The sequence below is a fragment of the Quercus lobata genome, chromosome 5 (assembly GCF_001633185.2).
Source record: "Quercus lobata isolate SW786 chromosome 5, ValleyOak3.0 Primary Assembly, whole genome shotgun sequence".
In the NCBI taxonomy this organism is placed as follows: Eukaryota; Viridiplantae; Streptophyta; class Magnoliopsida; order Fagales; family Fagaceae; genus Quercus; species Quercus lobata.
The window spans coordinates 86,179,984-86,201,861 of NC_044908.1; positions in this window are offsets into that span (position 1 = coordinate 86,179,984).

A 21,878-nucleotide genomic window follows, 5' to 3' on the forward strand; every position below is an offset into this window, starting at 1 on the left:
ACTTTGATATATGTTTTTTTACATGTTTAATTTTTTTGTAATGAAATTTCTTTTTTCTTTTTCTTTTCTTTTTTCTTGACACACAAGATTAATTTTTTCTTAATTTTTTTTTTCTCTCCTCCTATGGATGTGGAAGTTTGACTTTTATTAGTTAGTAAATTTAAGAGTAGTTTGGTATTTTTTTTTTATTTTTTTTTTCAGGTTCAATAAAAGGGCATTATATGCCAAGTTCCTTATAAACCAATATGTACTTTCTATTATTTTCAATGCTGTGGTTCACAATAAAAAATAACCAATGCCAAGGTAAAAAATAATCATCATGAAGTGAACGTTGGTTTCTAGAGCACTTTTTATGGCATCTGTTCCAATGAGCACTTTCTATGGCATTTGCTCTAACGCTCACTCCATGTCGTGGTCCACGGTAAAAAATAACCAATGTCGTGTAAATGCCATAGAATACTAGAAAGGGCATCATTGGTTTTTTTTTTTTTTTTTAACCATGGATCACGGTACAAACCAATGCCAAGTACTGCACAATAGAATTTTATTTATTCTATGGCATCTACTCCGACATGAACTCCATGATAATTATTTTTTATCAATAGTCCAAGCCACCAATTGGGTTTGAAGTGAACGGAATTTGAACTTCAAATTTTTTGATCGATAACAAAGTATTTTACTAGTTAAACTAATTAGATTCCATAAGTTAAACTAATTTTAAACAGTTTTAAATTAGTATTTTTTTTTTTTTTTTTTTTTTGAGATGTACATTTTCTAAGATAGGATTTGTCAAAACTCCTACGTACTGTCCTACATATGGGTTGACTGTTATTTTCGTTAAAATGTTGGACGGTATGAAACTCTCTAAAAGGTAAATAATAAATAAATAAATAAAAAGTGGAGGTTTTGTAATTTACCATAATGAAAGTAAAGATCATAATACATTTCACATGCTAAAAAGTAAAAACTCTTATGAGCTATGGGTTCCACTTTGTGTCCGTTACATGGTTGTCAAAATCCCAATCTGAATCCTACAATTTTACGATCTCACCTGCCTAAAATGATCCGGATCTTTCAAGGATTTTAGCGATTATTCATGATCGTACGATTCTGACAATTCCAAATGATCATAGTTTCTTATAATCTTCCTTAACTTCATAGAAGGCTTAGTTGGACCCAAATAAAAAATAACATCCCAATGGACCAAGTTTTGCTATTCTAATGTAGAGAGATAAAGTGTTAGTTGAACCAAACAAAAAATAACATTCTAATAGAGTGTCACGTTTTGAGATTTTTTGTCTCTTTAAATGATACTTACAAATGGATGTAATAATGTATGATAATTACATCAAATGAATGCAAATTTTTGGTTTTTATGAATGTATAATTTATGTGATTATTTAACATACCAATTTATTTATTTATTTTTTCTCAAATAATGTAGGATCTTACAATTCACGATCTGATCCTATGATTTACAATCCCACCTATCTCCCACGATTTTATGTAGGATCCCGATTTTGACAACCTTGGTCCGTTATGTCTTATTTTAAATATTTTGTTTCATACTTGTTCTTTTTTTTTAATTATTAAAATACTTGTTCTAATTTAAGATTTTTATTTATTATTTTTTTTGAAAGAGAGTTTCAATCTACTAAAATCTTTTATTTAACTATAAGAAACTTTACTAATTAAGTTAACTGAAACCAACTAATTTTTTATTTTTATTTTTAAAGAAGAACCCACTAATTTAAGATGTAAATATGTAGCCTTATAAATTAAATTTATATTTGAACTTTTAGTCAATCACGCGTTCTTGTTTGATGGCGGTGAGTAATCTGGCATGTGGATGTGGGAAAACAATAAATAACCCAAGTTTCAAATTCACAATATATAAACTGAGGATTGGATGGTCTACAAAGGCAGGCGAAGATGGACGTACCATAATTTAATAAGCAAGGGGGTCCCATAAACCAATTCACAAGTGTAAAAATAGAGAGTGGATATCTTCATTTAAGACCCCACTAATTCAGAATAGAGAGTCAAAATAATGTTTGATACCTTCATTTAATTTAAGACCCCACTAATTGATCAGCTCAAAAAAAAAAAAAAAAAAAAAAAAGCCCACTGAGCATTAAAAAACCTTAGAGGAATACCCATCACCATCAGTCAAAGAAGGGCTTGCCAAAAGAATAAAGAATGTAAACAAGAAATATTAGAAATTTAAAAAATTTAAAACAAATTTTCTTTAATATTATAAGAATTTTAGAAGGAGAAGAAATACAAATTGCATTATATTTATGCTGTAAATTGAATTTTTCAGACCATTTTCAAATTCATTAAATTGCATTAATTAAGCTCATGCTGCATCTTGAGTTGTTGCGACCATGTTCACTTTCATTTTGACCAAATTTTCACTTTCTTTTGTGTATCTAAAACGTGTCCAGAGTAATCGTTAGATTTTATGATAATGGGCCAAACATAATGTTCTTTTTCTTCTCTTGGAATATGAACACGAAAGAAATAATTCTACCATAGCCACTGATAACAAGTCATAGGCTCGCCAACAACTTTGTCATTTAAAATTTTAAATGGCATCTTTTTAAGTGTTTTCAATAAAAATGTTTTGGATTTGAATATAATATATTGGATTTGAGAATTGAGATATAAAATTTAATACAGTATAAATAATTTTAAAAAGTAGCCTTTCACCTTTTTATGATCTTTATAACTTTTTATTCTATTACCGTGTTAACTTTTATATCTTACAGTTAAATGGTAATTGCATAAAACCAGATTTAAATCCCAAATTTTCTTTTTCCAATTATCAAATTATTGAAAAAACAAGAATCAAGTCGTTTATTTCTTGGTATTGGCTTATACTGCATGTCGAAATATATGTCTCACTCTAATTCTCGACAACATGTGGTTTCAGTAGTTAACTTAGTCGTTTTCTTTTCAACTATAAATAACAAAGCCTCACTGCATGTAATTATGAAACAGTTAATGAAGTTCACTTTTGCCCAGCAACAGTTTTTCTCTTTCTACTTTTCGTTACAAAACTTTTCACCCAGATCGTAATTTTTTTTCTTCTTTGTTTCTTGATGTGTTGCTTCTCGTGTTGCGACATTTTTATTGCATATTGCCATATTGGAGCTGGGAATGTTAAGAAGATGGAACTAAACCTATTTTAGCAAATTGGCACAGTTTGCTGATAACTGATCTTGTGTACCCATGTGAGGTTGGAAGAGAATCCGAGTTTCATAAGCTCCTTAGAGAAAGCAAGAATGAAAATCTAGTGATTATGATTATTATTGTATTGTCTTTGGAACTTACGTTTTGTATGCTTATGAGTTATGATACGATCAGCGTAGTGTATGCTTGCTTACTATATCCAGCAACGCATTCAACCTTGAGATTCACAGGATAAGATATGCACCATGCTAGAGCCAAACATAAATTTGCGTTCCTATATGCATGCGTTAACATGCTCAAGATTCACAGATAATTAATTAATTAATTATAAGCAACCCATACCTTCATTGGACGGAACTATAGGGGGGGCCAAGGGGGCCCGGCCCCCCCCCCCCCCCCCCCCCCCCCCCCCCCGGCCCAAAGAAAAAAAAGGAAAAAAATAATTGGGCCCCCCAGCCCAAAGAAAAAAAAATTAATGGTTACATTTTTTATTATTTTATTTCTAGCCACACTCTTTAAAAAACTTAGACCCCCTCCCTTTTAATTAGCATAGTCCAATTAGCAATTACTCAACTCAAAAACTTAACAAAAAAAATTAAAAAAAAAAAATCCCAATCACCCAATATTAGAGTACTAGCATTAAAGTAGTAAAAGTAAGTGTAAGGACACGATTTGGCGACGAACCTAAACAGTATTGGGTTCACACGTAAAAAGGTCCAGACAATATGATTTGTAGAGCGTGGGTTTGAAAGGCTAGGCCTTGGTCACCAGGTGGTGGGTTTTTTGTGGAGTACATACATGTTTCAATTTTCTTCACCCCCGGAGTCTTTCTCCTGGAGGTGGGCTGGGAGGCTCTTGTTTTTGGCCACTTTTCCCAGCCTCCCTCTAGATTACTCATTTTTCCTTTTACTCGCCTGCGTTCACTGTCCTTCGTCCACGTATAGGGTCAAACTTTCCAAGATTGATACTTGTCCCATCGGCCCATACCCAAAGTCGTTGGGGGTGGTTGTAAAAACTGAAGAATACAGCTCTGTCAGGTGCAGAGTATTGAATGGCAGTAAGGGCAGCTTTCCCTGGATATTTTAGATTTTCTTTCAAGTTTAGTTCTATACCGTTTTTGCCCCTCTTACCGGTGGGATTTTGGATCCTGCCGAGGACTGAACTGTCCTCGGCTGTAACCCGAGACCATTTTGTGCTTTATATTATCAAACTTGGGTCATAACCCTCCTCGGCTTGGGCCCTTGGACTCCCTACGAGTAAATGGACCTGGCCCATAAATTATTTGGGCTCCACAATTAGAAAAAGTTCAATTAGAATTTGAAATTAAAATCCAATTTTGTGTCATGTTTGGTAGGAAGATTTATGATCGTCTATTTTATTTTTTATTTTTTATAATACATATAGAGTTTTAACATGTGACATCCACTTCTAATAATTGTGTTTATTATCATGAGATCAAGACATGAATCAGTTTTTGGTGTAGGCGATGATTGAACCACAAATATTTTATTTAACCATCAGAGACTTTACTAGTTAAGCATTTTTTTTTTTTTTTTTTAAGAAAGAAAAAATAGGTAGAGGGAGGCAACCTGATTTAACATTTTCTACCTGGGTGTGACCACAGTGACACTCTACCTGTTAGGCCGAGTTTGCAAAAATAGGGGATTTGAATGAGTCATATAGCTGTAAACACAGTTCCATCAATAACGCTAGTGAGCATGAGCTGAGAGTATGGAGTCATTTTGGTAGAGCCTTCTAGTTAGCTAGACATTAAGATTTTATTCATTAGGGAGAACGAGTCAGAAGTATAAACAAGAGTTGTTTACCGCAATCAAATACACTTAAGAATCACCTCATTAGTCGCCTAGTTCATTTGTCAAAGTCGTGAAAATTCATCCACCTTCTGTTGGATTTAGTGTTGAATTTTTACCAAAAAGATATGAAATAGAGTGAACAAAATGGTATCAAGAGGCTACTTTATAATAATAAAAAATACATTGATTTATAATAATAAAAAATGTGCATAATAAAAGATACAGTGACTCCATAAAATAATTATTCCACCAATTAATGTATCAAGATTAAAAAAAGGATCACTAAAGTAATAATTCTATTCTTTGTCAAAAAGTAATAATTCCATTTGTACCATAGTGCGAAGTTTTGGACAAACATGAACTCAAATACGCCTTCAAACTTGAGCTACTTTATTATTCTTAACCAAAAATTACAAATTAAATTACTTTGGTGTGGCACAAAATTTTGTCTCATGCATGGTTGACATTCAAATAGTTGACATATTTAGCAAATCGATCCATTATATACTCACTCACCTAACCTATTAAGTACACAAAAATTGACTGTAAATTTTAAGAACGTATAATAATTGCATTGTGTGTCACAGTGTCAGTGACTAGGTTCATAGTTCATACCCTCATGACCTTCTCACTTGTACATCAACATAAATTGTCAAAACTCAATGGAAATTCAATAGATCCAATGGACTGCTATTTCATTATGTTAGGAACCGGTATATGTTTAAACTCTTTCCATATAGAATCCAAAGAATATTGACAATTTTGTTTGCAATGTAAAGATTTAATTTTTCTTTTCATCTTTGAAATCGAAATCTACATTGTATATTTTCTCTCCTCCGACTTGTCGACTACCTCTCGATCAGTTGTGTTCTCATTTTGACTTCCTCCATTTCTTCATTCAAACGTATTAAGGATTTTTTTTTTTTTCGTTACTTGTAGTTGGGAATCAAACACGAAAGTTCATAGCTGTTTTCCACATTAATGATTAATGACAAAAAATCATATTCTTATTCTAATACTACCTTGAATAGTGAAGATCAGCTTTAAGTGAGCCCTACTTCAGGCTCATCCGGAGCAGTAAAATCATATCATTTTTAGCACAAGTATTTGATAGTGTGATAGCTATAGAAGAACTACAACAACAACTAAATATATCTTTGTTATACACTCTTTATTACATATTTCTGTACACACACTCTATGTGAAATCATATTTTGAAAACATAGATAATCATTATGTTTGTGGTAATCATTATTGTAACTAAATAAGTTTTGGGAAGAGCAATTCAAAGAAACACTAGAATAAAATCTTGACTCACTCCAATTAACTAAAAAGACAAAAGTACTAACCTTTAAAGGGAAGTGTTGAGAATAACACATAAATGATTGAAAGTATTTCTCTACATGTAATTGTATATCTTGTTGTATATTAAATACATTGACCTTTGTATTTATACACCAGAATTAGAGGAGTAAAATCAGGAAAACATAACCTAACTAACTACGACACGTGCAGAAACTAAAATAACTAACTCCACATTACAATGCTAAGCAAAAGTACAGTTGCTGTTTAGACAGCAACTTCTACAACAAACGCTGCTACTTTCTCTTCTTCTCTTCTACATATTTGCATGACTTCATATTTTTTGCATATTTCAATAGAAAGCATGCTGCCATGTTTATTAGACTAATCGATTGTGATAACTACTAAACTATTGAACGAGTTATATGGTTAATTATTGTGAATTGGTGAAATTATGATTGTTCATTTGATAAAGTTCTCAAAGAGTTACAATTCTTATGTAATGCAAGAATTTTAACTCACTTTTTAGGAATGAAATATCAATTTTCACATACCTTGTATAAATGATAATTACTTATGTGACATTTAAATCTAACTTTTCATATATATTTTTTTTCTTTCTTAACACTAATTACATTGTTTATTTAAGAGCATATGCTCAAGGGTATTTTTGTCATTGAAAACTGTATCGATTATGGTCAAGTAAATATTCTTAGTTTATTTTATAATATATATAAATATATATATATATATATATATGTGGGGGCCAGGTAATCAGGAAGTATTATTAAAAGCAATATTACTGGACCTATAGCCCTATCTGAGGACGTTAGACCATCCGAAGAGGCCCACATAAGGTTATAAGGGGAACCGAATGAAAAGAGGAGTGGATACCACTTGAGATGGGTCTAGTATTCGTCCGAGAAAAAAATCCTTCTCGGCAACATGTGTCCGAGGCCGACCTGAACGCTGTATCATCACAGACTTACTTCGAAGCTACATTACCACTAAAGGTGGGATATTGGGCCAAGGGTAAAGAAAGAAAAGATAAACAAATATCTTCAATAGCTGCTGCCTCCGCATTAATTGCCTTTCAACTAACTCTCTGGCCGCATTAATGTGGAGGTGATACTTGAACAGTGATGAAGCAGCCTTACAGCTACTAGTGGAAGGTTCCAGGAAGTGTTGGATGGGACAGGAAGGAATCCCTCGAATCTAGTCTACACGTGTGTGGTGAGGATGACATCAGGATGACAGTATATAACATGGAAGAATGCATTGAGAGAAGGGGATTGGAACTCTTGTACAATATGACTTTTAAGGAAAATCAGATAAAACAAAGAATAGAAGCTTTAGCAAAGGAAGATTGTTGATAGCACTTGCATCAAACCGTCTTAGAACGTTAAACCTAATCATTTTTCTTCTAGGATAAATCTAGTTCTTCCGCCCACTCTCTAAAAATTGATTGTTCGGGCCGTTAGCGTTTGAGCGCAAAAATGTTTTGGGTCCAAAACATTTTCAGTCCCTACAATATATATATATATATATATATATATATATATATATGAGATAGCATTTCAACCTATGACGTCTACTCTATGGTAATTGTTCCTTATTATCAAACCAAGACATCAAATAGTTTTAAGTATAGACGAGATTTAAATCTCAAATCTCTCATTTGATAGCAAGATATCTTACTATTTGAACTAACTAGAATCAATTTTTTTTTTTTTAAGAATAAAAAACCACAATTAATTCTTAGTTAATAGAATAATATGATTATTTTAAACAATTAACATTTATATTTTGGATATAGTTTTCAATAATAATGTAAATTCAAACTATTTAAATGTCAACTCTTAGGAATTTAAATTCCCTTGAATTTGTATATCTCAACAAGACTACTGAAGTATTAAAGTTGTTGGTGCAAACACAATATCTGCTCCACAATATCATAGGAATTTAATAAAAAGGTCATTTACTAACCAATGGATAGACTATTTATTCTGAATGCATCTGATTCAATATCTGCTCTTATATATATTAGTCCATTAATCAACACATTTAAAAAAAAAAAAAGAAAAAAAGTCCCTCTTATTTTCAATGTGGGATTAAACATTTCACTAATTTCTTATCTTCCATATTATCTATACCACTATTTAAGGGGCTTCCCCTATTTGGATTGGACATTTTTTTGGTTCCAAAATATCTCTATAGCTTATGTTTAAGTAGGGGCAAAACTTAAGGATAACATTGTACAAATATATATCTAACTTTGACCTAAAACACTTCCTACAAAATATGATCACTCTCCCACTAACCTACTCCTTCAAAGCGACTATAAGTTTACTATTTTTTTTTTTTAAATAGAAAAACAAGTTAAACAAAAAAAGTTGACGTTGTTTCTTTTTCCTTCTAAAAATAAAAAAATCATCCTCACGTTTATCTTCCTATCAATTTAAAAAAAAAAAAAAAAAAAAAACTAAATCCACAAGTTTATTCCCAAAAAAAAAAAAAAAAAGATATATACTGTTTGATTACAATTTAAACTGCTTTTAACTTCTTCTTCTTCTTCTTCTTTTTTTTTTTTTTTTTTTTTTTTTTTTTTTTTAATACTAACTGCTCTTAACTTCTTATATTTATCTAAATTAACAATATCAAATCCTTTATTGTTCACTAGTCTCTGAGCACGCACATGATTTTTTTTTCCTTAAAAAAAAATCCATCCTCACGTTTATCTTCCTATCAAAACAATATATATATATATATATATATATATATTTTAAAAACATCCTCAAGTTTATCCAAAAATAAATAAATAAATAGATATATACATGTTTGATTACAATTTAAACAACTTTTAACCTATTTTTTCAAAAACTAACTGCTCTTAACTTCCTATACTTATCCAAATTAACAATATCAAATCTTTCATTGTTCACTAGCCTTTGAGCTCTTGTATTATTTTGGTAAAAGTTTAAAATTTGTGTTAGGCCAAGAGTGTATTAACCCCTTGTGATGAATTAACCAATTAATTAGCCAAATTAATTAATTAATTCAATTTGCAAGCAATAAGCGTGGTAGCACAAACAAATCACCAAATAACTAAATGCAGCGAAAAAATAAATTGACACGGTGATTTGTTTACAAATGGGAAAAACCTACACGGCAAAAACCTCACCGGGTGATTTTAAGGTCACCACTCCCGAGAATTCACTATTATCACAACAAGCAGTTACAAGTAAAGGAATCCCAATACCTTATACCAACCTATAGTTGAACTCTTACCCCAATACCCAATTAGACTTGTTCTGTAGTGACAATCTCTCCTTGTAATACACGGCTCCTAGTACGTGACTAACGAATTCGATGCGCGGATCCTAGTACATGGCTTACTCACCAACTTGAGAAAGATGTTGGTTGCAAAGTTCATCAGTTCATCACATGATGACGATCACGAAGCTCCTTAGTTACAAAACCCTATGGTGTACAAACATAGATGCTTCTTCAAGAAAAAGATGAACTAGGGCAAATTCTGTCTCCGATCATAATTTGTATGAACACAACTTTGTTTCACACTTGCACAACATTTGACGGCCCTTAAAAAAATTCTTATATATATTTAGGGTTATGAGAAAAGAAAACCCAAACATGTATTCATGGATTGGATTGAAATTAGCTCTGAAAAACAGAATTTCATAAACCTTGATAGATAGCTTATCTGTCAAGCTAGCTGTCGAGCATCGGGTTTCAGTAGCTTTTTAACCTCGATAAATACTAGTTGTCAAGTTTTAAAATCCAACACTTCTTCACTTGTTTCTTTGACAGACTTGCATGATTTTAATACTTAAACTTGAAACTTTGTTCCTTGAAGCATTAAACATATCCTAGATTTACCCAATTACAAGTAAAGTGTGTTTTATCAAAGGATTAACCAATTTTATTTTAACATATGCTCCTAATATTAAATCACATATGTCCTAACAATTTGCATCTATTATAATTTGGAATTATTACATTTTTCAATCGCAAAAATACCTAGAGGTGTGATGAGTGTTATGCGTTTTAGATGAAATAATTTTTTCTTCACACTCTTAGGTATTTTTATGATTGGAAAATGTAGTAATTTCAAATTATAATAGATACAAATTATTAATTTTTATCCAAAAAAATATAAGAGCCTTTGAGCATATGCATGAACTCGTGCTCAGAGACTAGTTATATTTATGTTGTAATATTACTTTATTTTAATTATATAATATTAAAATGCTACAACAAACGCCATTTAAAATAAACAAAGAAAATGAGTAGTTTGTAAAGTCTTCACCTCTTTAACAACATTGACTGCGATACTGCGATGCTACAACAAAAGCCAGTTAAAATAAACAAAGAAAATGAATAATTTGTGAAGTCTTCAACTCTTTAACTACATTGACTGCGATGCTACAAAAAAAGCCATTTAAAATAAACAAAGAAATGAATAATTTGTAAAGTCTTCACCTCTTTAACTACATTGACTGCGACCCATGTAGCTTGTGTATTCACCATATATATCACCGTTCAAATTCTTAGTTTTGTTTTTGTTATGTTTCACTTTTTATCCAATTTGTACTTTTAAAATATAATTTTTGACAAAATTCGTTGAATTTTTCTTCAAGATCTATGAAAATTTCCCATTAAAATTTGAGAATAAGGTCAAATCCCTGCTTTCTATGAAGTCAAATTTGAAAGAATCACATTATGCTCAAGAGTAGAGATTTCTGGAAAAAAAAAAAAAAAAAAAAAAAATCAAAGTCTCTAGAGTAGAGAGGCAAGTGTGGTGCAAAAAACAAATTTCACATTTTCTTTGTCTAATATTATTGCCTTAATTATTAGCTATGGAGCCTTAGTTTTCAAATACTATTACATCACAACTAATCACTAAAAAGTGAGCAAGTGGATATATAAAAATTGGCTGCAAAACGAACTGCACATTTTCTTTATCGAATATTATTGCCGTTATAACTAGTAAACTTATTTTTTTTTTTTAGTTAAAAAAGACTAGTAAACTAGTTATACTCCTAATTCTCTCTCTCTCTCTCTCTCTGTATATATATATATATATATACACATATATTGTATATTTTTAGACCCTTGTAAACTAGATTGTTTAAACCAGTAGAAGACATTAAAGAACTTTTGGGCACAAAACCCTAGATTTACAAAAGATGCACTCTAATCTCTCTAAAAAACTCTAAAAACCCTCTCTAGAGTTAGCTTATAATGTCCTTTAAATATTGGAAAAAACGGCTCAAGATTTGGGCTTCAAACGGTCAAGTTATGGGCTTTTTACGTCTACTGATTTTTTGCTGATATGCGACTCTCAATCGATCGGGTATCAATCGAATGACTTTCAATTGATTGAGTACCAATCGAACAAAATAGCTTGTAACTCATTTTTTTCATCCCGAACTTTGAGTTTTTTGTCTTGGACTTCAATGTAGACTATTCTAAACCAATGAGACTTAGTTTTTGTCATGGTTTGCTAACATTACAAACTCAAAACCTAACATATATATATATATATATATATAAATAGCCAAAGTTTAGAGAAAATGCCACGTGTCCCATTTAATATTTAATTTTATGCTAAGTGAATTAAAATTCAAAGAGTTCAAATCCAATTAAATTCAAAATTAGTTCTTAATTGGAGTTTGATTTTCTGCCATGTGTCCATCTAAATTTTTAATTTTTGTGACAAGTGAATTATTGGGTGCAAAAATCAAAAAGTCTAAAACTAATTAAATTCTAAGTTATATATATATATATATATATATATATATGAGAAACCATCACATATTTTAGAAACGTATGGTTTAAAAAAATTATAAGCTAATATTATGTATAATTTGAACATCTTCTAAAAAATGGTATAATTTAAAACATATAATTGTGATTAATTTTAATTATATCTGTGCATATGCACGAGGCTACACACTAATATATATTTGTAGTTGCACGATTTTCCTGGCCCAAATTCTATTGATCAGGCCTTGGCCCAAAGCGCAACCCACAATAAATATTTGTAGAGGATGGGTCAAAGAACTTAGCCTCAGTGAGCCTATTCGGTCTGGTACATGGACAGTATTGTTGCAGAAAACAAATGCACAAGAATGGATCTCTCACGTATAATTCTGTTTCTTCAGTTCATAATACAGTTTTTCTCTCTCTCCCTTCTCTGAGGGATTCCACTACATTATATAGTCCCCCCCCTCTCATCTCAACCTTACACTTGTTGATCATCTAAGCATCTACTTGAGCACCTGTCCCATCAGACGCCCTCATCACTCCCTTTGTGAGTTGTAGAGGCCAAGGTGGTACTGTTCAGGAGTCTTTTCCTCATTAATGTGGCCAAGGGGTTGGTTGGGGCGCAATTAATGTGGTGGTGGCCTTCCAGGAGATATTTTGGATTTTATTCATTTTATATGTTAGGAGGATGAACTGAAATGGCCTGGGAGAGCTCCATGTCTGGGTTTCGTATTGTCCGAGGAGGAGTTACTCCTCGGACAGGTTTTCCGTGGCACTTATCAGGACTGAGTAATGTTTCATATGTGGTTTCTCATTGGGCAGGACGCTCCTCGGACGGGCCTGAATTTGGAATAGCCCATTATCTCTGGGCCGGGCCCCACAATATTAATAGCCAAAGCTTAGAGAAAATCCAATTAGACTTTAATTGGATTCTCAATTTTGAGCCACGTATCCCATTTAATTTTAAATTTTTTGCCAAGGAATTATTAAGTGTAAAAATTGAAGAGTCCAAATCCAATTAGATTCTAAATTGGATTTCAATTGGAGTTTAATTTTCCACTATGTGTCCATCTAATTTTTTTTTAAAAAAAATTGTGACAAATGAATTATTGGGTACAAAAAGTGAAGAGTCTAAATCTATTATATTCTAATTGAGTAATTGATATATATATATATATATATATATATATATAATGAGAAATTATTACATATTTTAAAAATGTATGGTTTAAAGAAATTGTAAGTTAATACCATGTATAATTTGAACATCTTCTTTAAAAAAGTTAATATTTAAACTAGTAATTATTTTTAATTATACACATGCATATACACATGACTACATGCTAGTATATATAAAATGTGTTAGTTTTTAGGCAAAATGAGGCCGTGGCCTTAATTTAAGGAATTTTAATTCTTTATTATATATTATATATAAGGGATTTGTACATTGGATGTCAACATTTAATACATCAAGAAGTCCACATCAAGACATTAAATATATATATATATTTATATTTATATTTATATATTAATAGCCAAAACTTATAGAAAATCAAATTATATTTTAATTGGATTCTCAATTTTGCGCCTCGTGTCCCATTTAATTTTTAATTTGTCTTAAGTGAATTATTAAGTGTAAAAATTGAAGAGTCCAAATCTAAATAGATTCAAAATTGGATTTCAATTGGAGTCCAATTTTCTGCGATGTGTTCATCTAAGTTTTTAATTTTTGTGGCAAGTGAATTATTGGGTACAAAAATTAAAGAGTTTAAAACCAATTAAATTCTAAATTTTCTATATTATATATATATATATACTAATTAAATTCTAAATTTTCTATATATATATATATAATATAGAGAAACCATTATATATTTTAGAAAAATATGGTTTAAAAAAATTGTAAGTTAATATTATGTACAATTTGAACTTCTTTTAAAAAAATGTATAATTTAAATCATATAATAATAATTATTTTTAATTGTACCCGTACATATGCACAGGGCTACACACTAATCTATATATATAATAATATGTAAAACTAAGAGAAAATCCATTAGATTTCAAGTTGAAATTTAATTAGAGTCTAATTTTGCGCCACGTGTCCCATCTAATTTAAGTTTTTAAATTTTTGTGCCAAGTGAGTTAATTCAATGTAAAAATTGGATTTCAATTAGAGTTTGATTTTGTGACATGTGTCCCATCTAATCAAAATTTTTAATTTTTATACCAAATGAGTTAATTTAATGTAGAAAACGAGAAGTCCAATATAAATAAATCATAAAAAACATAATCATATATCTAACACTATATATAAAATTAGAGGAAGAGAGAGTTTGAATGATTTTATATTTATGAGTCTATTTTATTTTTTGTATAACTAAAAACAATTTATTTCTTAATTTTGGAATTAAATGTGAGACCATATCATAAATCTCCATTCAAGTAAGTTATTATGTACAAAAACCAAATGCTCTAGAATTAATAAACATAAAAATATTTAAAAAAAATGACAATTTATATTTTCTACCTAATAACATTCTTACAAGACTTTTTAAAGAGTTAAAAAAAAAATATATATATATATATATATATATATATATATAAGAATGACTATCAATAATATTTAAATTATATATGTAAGAATTATACTATGCATTTTAATATGTATCTTTTAAGTATATCCATACATATGCATGGAGTTACAAGCTAGTATATATTAATAGCCAAAGCTCAGAGAAAATCCAATTAGACTTTAATTAGATTCTCAATTTTGCGTCACGTGTCCCATTTAATTTTTAATTTTGTGCCAAGTGAGTTATTGAGTGTAAAATTCAAAGAGTCCAAATCCAATTAGATTCTAAATTGGATTTCAATTGATGTCTAATTTTCCACTATGTGTACATCTATTTTTTTTTTTTTTTAATTTTGTGGTAAGTGAATATTGAGTGCAAAAACCGAAGTGTCTAAATCCAATTAAATTATAAATGAGATATATATATATATATATATAATATGAGAAACCATTACATATTTTAAAAATGTATGATTTAAAGAAAGTGTGAGTTAATATCATGTATAATTTGAACTATATAATTGTGATTATTTTTAATTGCATCCGTGCATATGCACAAAACTATATGCTAGTGTATATATATAATATGTTAGTTTTTAGGCAAAATGAAATTGTGGCCTTAATTTAAGGAATTTTAATTCTTTATTGTATATTATAGATAATGGATTTGTACATTGAATGTCGACATTGAATACATCAAGAAGTGCGTGATCAAGACATTGATGCGTATTTCTTGATGTATTCAATGTTCACATCTAAGGCACAAACCTCGTCTCACCTAAAAAAAAAGAAAAAAAAAAAGAGAATTGATAAAAATAATTCAGTTGATGACAGAATCTTCTCTCACACATGAGGAGAGAGCCAAAACTATGTATATGTAATATTGTTCTACAACGGTAATGATATTTTACAATTACTACATGGTCAACTATGATTTTTTAACTTGGACACACAATATGTGAGTCCATGATTCTTGTATTGACATGTGCAGCTGAAAATGGTCTCCATTTATTGTTGCCAATACGGATGAAGCAACTGTTAATTCCTAATTATTATCCCCCAATTATTGAATTATAAAAAAATATTATTTATTATTTTTTAAAATTATTTTTGATAGGACAAATGGATAGTTTAAAAAGGTAGAAACCAAATAATTATATATACGATTCCCAAAAATATATATATATATATATATATATATATTCATTTAAATTGGCTGCAAATTTCGAATTGGACATTTTCGTTATCAAATATTATTGCATTAATAACTTAAATGGTATCTCATTTTCTTTATTGAATAAAACCTCTTTCTTTCTTTTTATTTTTATTTTTATTTTTTTTATTGAAAAAACTAGTAAACTTATATTTTTTAGAGTAAAAAAAATCTAGTGAACTAGTTATACTTTTTTTTTTTTTTTTTTGAGAAGTATAATTAATTCTAATATACATGCCAAGAGCCTTGTAATTTAAATGGTTGGCTCTTTTTGATGTTTCCAATTAAAATATTTACTATTCAAATTTCTCCTTCCTATTGTAATTAACAAATTATTTTATTTCTTTAAGAAACTTTTAACTATCATTTTTTTTTAAAAGTCCTAACATATAAAATATGCAGGTAAAATGAGGCCTGACCTTAATTCAATGAATTCTTAAATTTTATTTATTGTCAAAAGTCTTATAACTCAACTTTTTTTTTTTTTTTACTATATATTATATTATGGTATTTTTAATGGGACATCCAATTTTCAAATAGCTACTTTTCCAACTATTAAATTATCAAAAAAAAAAAAAAAGTTATTATCCAATTTAGATCTTTTTGTTAGGACAAATCGATAGTATAAAAAGGTAGAATCCAAAAGATCTAAACTGAATAATAAAAAAACATATAAGAAATCTTTGTTTTCAGGTACTATTAAATTGCCACTAGCAACCAAAAATTCTATTATTGTCTTTCACACTAGAGATGGCAGCCTGGAATCGCTCATTGTTGTCTCACACAAACCACTCATAATTGCAAAAAATAATAATATCTACTATGGCATATGATTGATCTTTTGCTTATAGTTTTTAGTGTACACATAAACAATTATGGATCGTAGAATCACAGAAACTATCACTCTCGGAAAAAGGGAGGCATTGATGAATGAAAAAATCTCATTGAACTTTCCAAGATGGTGTTCTACCTAACTCTTCGAAGAAATTAAAGAAAACGTTTCACATTAAGAACAAGAATTGGGCACCGGTCCATTTAAGCTTTGATTGATTAAGTCAATGAAAGCAGATTGAATTGACCACTGTGCCCTATTGGTTCTATTTATTGAACTTGCTCTAAGTACACCTAATCAGCTTTGACTTTGACTTTGTGTGCTTTTGCTTTTCTAAAAATTTTTTTTTTTTTTTAAAATCGGCTTTTGCTCTAAGTACACCTAATGTCTACTTTGGACAATGTAAAGTGTAATTGAGAAATGTAAAGAGAGTACTTGGGCAAGTTTACTCTAGGTGATATATATCACCTGCGCCTTATTTGATTATTGTTGTACTCGTTAACGTAGTTTTATTTTTAGGAGGACGTAGGTTCAAGTCTTTAAAAATGAATTTCATGCATGTATACATTAACCAAAAAAAAAAAAAAATTTCTTCTTTTGCTTTTTTTTTTCTTTTTTCTTAAAAAAAAGAAAAAAAGAGAGGCTTGCAGGTTTAATTGAACTTGTAAGCTAAAACAACATCTATAGTTCAAAAGAAAACAATAAGGCAAAAGTTAAAGATAATAATAAAATTAATAGTACAAAACCAGTTTCGTTAATGAAGTTGACTAATAAAGGCTGCTTCTGGTTATGAACTGAAGTTGGCAACTTGTCAGCTTAATGAATCCAAAAGCAGCTATGCATGACTAATTTCAATTTAATATTTCTATCAGTTTATCAAAAAAAAAAAAAAAAAAAACCTTAATATTTCTATCAGGACTCCAATCCTGACCGTTGACTTTCTATTACACTACTCACACTATAGGTTAGAGACAAAAGGTGTGCCATTGACTATTGGCAATTTCATTTGGATCTGACCAGGTACGGAGTGAGTACTTAAAGTTCGGGGATGGGTTTGTCGTCGGTGATGTGCTGTGGCTATGAACTCTGCCTCTGCTACTACTAAGTCATTTGAGGATTTGTGTGTGTATGTGAGACTTTGATGCTGTTGTTAGGTAAAGACAAAATAATTTTATTTAAAATTTTTTAAAGGGCTAGGTTTTATGTGTTAAGTAAAATTAGTTAATTGTGATTATTTTGTTTTAGGGAAATGTTAATGAATGGTCTTAAGACATTGGTTAACAATCCATTTAAAGAAAATTTTTAAGGAAAAAAAAAAGTAATTAATATTTTGACAGTTTTTTTTTTTTTTTATTTATTTCTCATAAAAATAGTGTTGAAACTTTCCTAAAATTGATTGTTAACTAATGTTCTAAGAACACTCGTTAGCATGACCCTTAATTTATAAGGCTATATATTTACATCTTAAATTAGTGGGTTCTTCTATAAAAATAAAAATAAAAATAGTTGGTTTCAGTTAGCTCAATTAGTAAATTTTTGATGATTGAGTAAGAGATTTGGGTAAGTTGAAACTCTCTTTCAAAAAAAAAAAAAAAAAAAATCTTAAATTAGAACAAGTATTTTAATAATTAAAAAAAAAAAAAGAACAAGTATGAAACAAAATATTAAAAATAAGACATAACGGACACAAAGTGGAACACATAGCTCATAAGAGTTTTTACATTTTAGCATGTGAAATATATTATGATCTTTATTTTAATTATGATAAATTACAAAACCTCCTCTTTTTATTTATTTATTTATTTTTTACCTTTTAGAGAGTTACATACTGTCCAACATTTTAACGAAAATAACGGTCAACCCATATGTAGGACAGTAGGAGTTTTGACAAAATCCTATCTTAAAAAATGTACATCTCAAAAAAAAAAAAAAAAAACTAATTTAAAAATGTTAAAAATTAGTTTGACTTGTGGAATCTAATTAGTTTAACTAGTAAAGTATTTTGTTATCAATTAAAAATTTTGAAGTTCAAATTCCGTTCACTTAAAACTCAATTGGTGGTTCACAGTAAAAAAAAAAAAAAAAAAAAAAAAAAAAAAAAAAAAACTCAATTGGTGGCTTGGACTATTGATAAAAAATAATTATCATGGAGTGAATGTCAGAGTAGTTGCCATAGAATAAATAAAATTCTATCGTGCGGTACTTGGCATTGGTTTGTACCTGATCCATGGTAAAAAAAAAAAAACCAATGAGCACTTTCTAGTATTCTATGGCATTTGCACAACATTGGTTATTTTTTACCGTGGACCGCGATATGGAGTGAACGGCAGAGCAAATGCCATAGAAAGTGCTCATTGTTTTTTATCGTGGACCACGATCATGGAACATATGCCATAAAAAGTGCCCTAGAAATCGACGTTCACTCCATGATGATTATTTTTTACTTTGGCATTGGTTATTTTTTACTGTGGACCATAACATTGAAAATAATAGAAAGTGCTCATTGGTTTATAAGGCACTTGGCATATAATGCCCTTTTTATTGAACCTGAAAAAAAAAAAAAAAAAAAAAAAAAAAAAAAAAAAAAAAAAACTCTTAAATTTACTAACTAATAAAAGTCAAACTTCCACATCCATAGGAGGAGAGAAAAAAAAAAGTTTCAGACAAAATTAATCTTGTGTGTCAAGAAAAATGAAAAAAAAAAAAAAAAAAGAAGAAATTTCATTACAAAAAATTAAACACAAATTACACCTACGGTCAATTTCTTTTTTCTTAATTATATGGGTACACAAAATCAATTTTCATGGATAAGGTACACAAATTACACCTATTGTCAATTTTCGTTTGTTTGTTTGTTTTTGTTTTTTTAATTACATGGGTACTCAAAATTATACGTAAATCAAATACTCTAATAATTTTTTCTTTATCCACAAAGATATTTGAAATTAAAAAAAAAAAAGAACCCAATTCCACAAATCACGATGTGAATCTCACATTGGTTGGAGATGGGGAAATCATGTAAAATATTGACGTGAAAGAAATTTTTGTAGCCTTAGGGCTAATAAGCTCTCTAATTATCTTAATTGAACCTTCACTAATTCCTTCAATCTCCATCAAGGTACGTATCAACACATCTTTGATCCAAAGAAAGAAGCTCTTTGAGTACTAAAATTTGGTATACCTGTTGTATTGTTGTTATTATAATTATTGGGATTGTTTGTTGTGATGAATGGATAATATATAAAATATATAAGTGGTACTGTCAGTGATGTATTTGGATAAAAACGATGTTGTTTCAATCATAATAAGCAAATTTTAAAAAAATTGTCTTTAACATTACTCTAACTAGTATATAACCCGTGTGTAAGTTGTATTAATACTATTGATGTTAAGCTTGGGTTATTAAACAGTTTTCATGATATTCTCATTATTATACATATTTCCCTTTGTAGCCATATTCTTTTTCTCATTTTATCACGTATACATGGAATGGTCAAGCCATGTTACCAGTCACATATGTGGTTGGTCAATACTGTGTTTGTTACAAATTAATAAATTTGATATAGTATTATTTTGGCAATTCAAATATTTTTTTGTCACATAAATGTTATAAAGTTTTTTTTTTTTTTTTTAAACAATTTATTGGATTGCACCTATAATTCATTGTGACTATGTGTGTTTTTTCTTAATATTTGTGGGTAATTTGATTTCTTTTTTCAAATAATGTATAAAAACTCAATTATTAAATACACCTTAACTTATACCTTTTTAACACGTGTTAACAAAAAACATAATTTAAAATATGCTAGTGTAGAGATTCAACCTATCTATACTCACCAAATACCATTGTTAAGAGGTTGAACATAGATTTGAAAGTCTAAAGAAAGGCCCTCACAAGTTAATACATAGCTTATTGTAACAGATTAATTATTAAAAAGGTTTTGAGGATTATATATTTTAAAAGAATACAATGGTAATCATTAAAATATTTAGCAAAATTACTAAACTTTTGAAAACCTGATAAATTGGTTGACTAAGTTTATAATAGATTTATATTTTTTAGAAATAAATTGATACTTTTGTGACAATCGCATTTCTTAAATCTTTCAAATTTCCTAAAGTTGATATAGTAGAACTATGATGAATGACGTTAGCAGATTTATGTGTCATTATATACGAATAAAAAATTCATTGTAAATTTGTTGGGCTATTCAAGGATAATAACTTTGAGAAAGCATACATATAATCCATTTTCATAGAAAAGTAAATTGGAAGCTAATAAAGTTGGCTTTTCTCCACATAATTATGCATTGATTTGGTTGGTTGACATTATTATGAGATGCAACTATATTTGGTGAAACAAAAAATTCAACATTTGATGCACAATTTAAATGTTAGGGGCTATAATTGTAATTTATTTTATATATTTTAACACTTTTGAAAAATTAAAATTGATATAGATAAGATTAATCACCTTTGACTTGCAAGGAGTAGACACTATAGGTTGAATAAGAGATTTCAGGCAAGAGATTTGATGGTTAGTTCAACTGGTAAAGTCTTTGATAGTTGAATTAGAGATCTGGGGCTCAATCCTCGTCTACACCAAAAACCAATTGGTGTCTTAGTTTGATGATAAAAGGCTATCATCAGGAATAGACGCCATAGCTTGAAACTCTCTCTCTCTCTCTCTCTCTCTCTCTCTCTCTCTCAAAAAAATCAAAAAGAAAAAAAAAAAAACCCTTTGACTTGCAAGGAAACAATGAATTTGATGGAATCCCTACCAAGTTAAATTGACTCGATAGGAGATATGTTGAATTGGTGGAAGGCTACTAATGGGGATTTAGTTAGGGGCCTACTTGTCTTTTCTATTGTTGATGAGTAGGAAATTTGAAGTCTCATTGGAAATATTAAAATGTGTCAATTGAACTAAAATTCCCTTAGCATTAGAGACCTCATGTAAGTCCTATGTAAAGAGAGCTCTACATCAAACAAAAGGTACACATAAATACTCTCTCTCTCTCTCTCTCATGCCACTACAGACTTTTAGGCATCGAAAACTCTCTAGCAAGGCCTGCCTCTGGTGGGTCCTTCAACTCCTTTTTATTTGGGCAGGTATGCAAATTTGTACACACGCACACACACAATCAAAACTTATATTTT